Below are 4,693 nucleotides of genomic sequence, written 5' to 3'. Positions count from 1 at the left end.
ACGGCCCGCTCGGGAAAAAAAAAAAAAAAAAAAAAAAAAAAAACGCTCAATGAGGATGGTTTAAAAAAAAAAAAAAAAAAAAAAAAGAGAGAGGGGGAAAAAAAGAGGACGAAATCACCTCTCCCGTGGGTGGACGCACAGGGCAGAAAGGGGAGGGGGAGGAGTTGTGAAGTGTGTGGGGGGGGGTGGGGGGGGGTTCTGGAGTTGGGCCAGACGTGACAGACCGCATTTATGAATTAAATTCACATTTTCACACGTTTCAATGGAATTCGACCACTGGACGGCCATTGAGAGGAAAAGTTCTTTTCTCAATGGTGACCTGATGCTATCAGCTCGACATATCATTGAGGAGTTCATTTTGTTCTCCCGGGTGGCAAGGCGACTTGACTTGTGAGATTATTTCAATCCATCGCTACCCTTATCTCAAATCATCAATACTCATTCATACCATAATTAAACAGAACGTTATGGATTTAACCGTTTGTGCATTTTCATGCTTCCATTCAGTCTTCCTTCAGGTGTGGGTGCTTTGCCCACCAGGGGGCAATATAATACATACATCATATCTGGATGGGGGGGTTCACAATCACAACCAAATAACTAAATGACTTGGTAAGCTGTCATAGTAGGTTCTTTACAGAGGATAAATAAGATGTGTTTGTGCATTTTTATATTTATGTGTTGGGGTGTGTTTGTTTGTGTGTTTTGCATTTTGTTTTATTTAGCGTTTATGCTAGCAAACTTTCATATGAAACCATTTTTATGTTTTAACTTAAATTGGGACAGAAGTACTGAGTATGGCTACATTATCCTTGTTTATAATTAATACAGAGTTGTGAAATTGTGTAAATAACCTTGTCTCAATTCTTCGAATGTTCTCAAATCAAATGTTATTTATATAGCCCTTTCATACATGGCGGGGCACAGAGAAACCATGTGGGGAAAATAAGCTGTTTTAATATGGCATGGCATGTCAAGCCATTTTTTTTTCCATTGGGCAAAAATGATTGTTCTGCACAAATTCTGCCTAACAACAAGTGATTGTGTAAATGCATGGGGCATGTTTGTTTGTTTGTTTTTCTGATGGAAATTTGAGAAAACATTTAATAGACATTGTCTCTTCAGGTTCAAAATTTGCTACAATAATCCTGTTTTTGCTCTGCATTTGATGTATTTTATGGTTTATACATAGCAGAAGACAACCCGCAGTACTATTGAATGTTTTTTTTCTTTGAAAACTGGTGTTAGAACTACTTAACAGACCACAAAACACAACTTCAGCAAGGAAATGCAAGGTGTCCACTTGGCGGAAAGGCCACGGCCCACTTTGAAGCGCTCCAGCATGGACGCGCCAGGCAGCTCAATTCCCCAAGAACAACAGAAACAAAGAACAAACTGTCTTAGGTGTGCGACCTTTCCCACGATCCCGCCATCTCGTCTAAATGCTTTTACAAGCCTGGCCGGTGCGAGCAAAAGTGGCGAAATGATCAGCCAGGGTGATCTTAACGTAGCCGCGATGCTATCAAAACGTTTGTTGGTGGAACTACTCGCTCACATGCAGACAATGACTCCACTGAGAGAGCATGGTTAATTTGTAGCGAGTATTCATTCATAAAAACAGACCACAAAAAAAAAAAGAGGGGGTTCTGTGCAAAGCCCGCCCCCGCAGACTGAGTGGCGTCGGCTGCAAACCAATACAATCAATGGGCCGCGCAGCTCCTTCAGCTACTTTCAGGGTGGTTTGGTGGCGCACATGTGCAGCCTGACCCCACGCTGAAGCGCAATTAAAGGAGAACGTAAATATGTTATTGCGCTTTGTGAGCCTTGGTGTCATCTCAGACTTTCCACCTTTCCAGCCTGGAATGCTGCCGGAGCTAAATAAATACATCCGAAACTGTCTGAGTGATGTGACGCTCACCCGGCGGCCGACCCAGTCAAGCGTTTTGACTGTGAGAGAAGTAACTTTGCATAAATACTGTACTTCAGTTGATTTTTCCTGTATTTGTACTTTACTTTGTGAAGACTTTTAATCTCTATGTTTGAAAACAAATGCCTAATTATTACACGCCTCAAATCACCTTTCCCCATTGAAATGAATGGAAATGCCATTAATCAGTTTTGTGAAACATTTCGTGCCGTGTTTTTTAATTAGAAAAATAACATCCTACAATACTGTGCTTGCTAAAAAAAAATATATTCAGTAATAGAACAAAAGCTACAATGTAAAGAATTAAAATAGTTTGTGCATCACGCTGTCATGCATTTATTCAATTGGTATGTCGGATGTGTGTGTGCACCTTGGCCACTAGGTGGCAGTAATACAGATGCAAAGTTGATGCTAGTTCTGTTAGCCTGTTTAGAGCGTTTTAAAATGTGTTAGCAATATGCTTATATTTTTATTTTTTTGCCCACAATAGATTTTTTTATTGTGCTTTGTGTATTGTGTATTTTTTTTTATCGTCGATTACAATTAAAGTTTATTTATATAGCCGTTAACTCATTTGCTCCCAATAACTTATAAATAAGTTGTTGTTTTTTAAGTGTCCCAAAGACGTATTTATACGTTTTTTTGTTTTTTTAATGCTAGAGGTTACAGAAGGCTTTGTTGCAGCCTCTCAACTGCAAAGAACGGTTGCAGAAATTGCATTTATTACACAAACGGCCAGCAGGTGGCAGCAGAGCAAAGGAAATCAACCAGGGCCATGTTGGAAAAAAAGACTCAATTACTCACAATTCTAAATAGATATGTGAAAATTGATTAAACTTAGCTCCTATATTCTAATGCTAATTGCTGCAAACCGGAAACAGATAGAAATATACTTTTTTTTCCTGATGAAAGAAGAGACTTTAGTATTTCTTTTGATAGGTTCCGTGTTTTTATAGCAATAGAACACAATATTCTGTGGGCCTTGCAAAATCAGTCAAAATCCAGTAAAACAGCCGGGAGCGAACGGGATTGCGAAATGTGAAAATGGCTGGGCAAGGAAAAAAAAAATAAAATAAAAAAATTGAGAACGTCACAAGAAAAAAATGAAATACTGAATGTTTAATCTCGTGGTAACAAATGTGATCTTTTTCTCAAGTTTTTACGCTACCACTTTCTCAGAAAAATACAAAGTTTTTTTTTTGTTTTTTTTTTCTTGTAACGCTGAAGAGAGCTTGCATACAAAACCGAGGGTCATTTTGCTCCATTTCCTGGCAACATGTCACGGCTGTCATCAACGCATGGTATGTGTGCGTGTGCTCGTGTGTGCGCTTGTTCACTGCGGTTCAAGTGTTTTGCTGCATTTTGTTGGCTACAAGGAAATAGTGGCCAACTTTAGCCTTTAATTTTGGTATCGCGCGTTGGAGTGCAACTTAAGCATGATGGACAGCGTGGTTTTCGGCGCGTTACCGTTTTTTGCATCCACTGCTAATAGCAACTGTGACTTCAACTTCCACATTCTTGGCCGTGCTTTTTGGCAAGGCAAGAAAAGGACCTATTCACAGCACGGGAACAGATGAGAGTTTGACCGCCGCGCCACCCAAAGTCCATTTTAACGGTCTCCCCTCCAGACATGTCCCTCCCGGGCTCTCTCAAAGCAGCGGCACATATGTCATGCATTTACGGCGCACAGTGCTGAGAGGCCATCTGCCAAACACTTCGGATTGTTTAAGAATTCCTATTTCTATCTGCTCTCGGATTACAAGCGTTTTCGGAAAGAAAAAATAAGATTTCCGGGGGGGGGGGCATTGCGACCCGCGTTTATGTCTTTTTAAGTCAATTAAACGGAACAGACGTTTTCTTCAGCTCCCGCTTTTGCGCTTTCAAGGACAACATCTCCATGTGGAGGACGATCGTCTGTGTTCTTCCTCACTGTCAGGGAAGGAATGAACACATTAAATATAGACGCTGGGAGATAAAGTAAGCCATCCAGATGTCAGGCGGTCGGATGGGGTGTGTGTTGCATGTGGGATTAACCCAGAATAGCATATGGAGTGTGGAGTACAATTGCATACGCAGTATGTCAAAAAACACATGGACATTATCTCATTCACTCGCCGCCATTTTCACAGAAGCAGTCCCGTTCGCTCCCGGCTGTTTTACTGGATTTTGACCGATTTTGCAAAGGCCCACAGAATATTGTGTTGTATTGCTATAAAAGCATGGAACCTATCAAAAGAAATATTAAAGTCTCTTCTTTCTTCAGGAAAAAAAAAGTATGTTTCTATCTGTTTCCGTTCTGCAGCAATTAGCATTAGAAGAGAGCTAAGTTTCATCAGTTTTCACAAATCTATTCAAAATTGTAAGTAATTGAGCTTTTTTTTTCTTCATGGCCCTGGTTGATCTCCTTTGCTCTGCTGCCACCTGCTGGTCGTTTGTGTAATAACTACCATTTCTGCAACCGTTCTTTGCAGTTGAGAGGCTGCATCAAAGCCTTCTGTATGCTCTAGCATAAAAAAACAAACCACAAAAAAACGTATAAATACGTCTTTGGGACACTTAGAACGTTTAAAAAAAAACGTATTTACACGTTATTGGGAGCAAATGAGATATACGAGAGAGCGGCAGGGGCGGAACTATGTGGTGGCCAGGTTGGTGGTGGTCACGTTCTGGCACCCAAAAATCTGAAGTTTATAACTCAAAATACAACTTATTAGAACAAACTAAACACGAGGCTGCCGACAGATTCGACTCTCACGTTGAAAATGC

The sequence above is a fragment of the Festucalex cinctus genome, chromosome 16, assembly GCF_051991245.1.
Source record: "Festucalex cinctus isolate MCC-2025b chromosome 16, RoL_Fcin_1.0, whole genome shotgun sequence".
NCBI lineage: Eukaryota > Metazoa > Chordata > Actinopteri > Syngnathiformes > Syngnathidae > Festucalex > Festucalex cinctus.
This window is presented reverse-complemented; position numbering follows the sequence as displayed.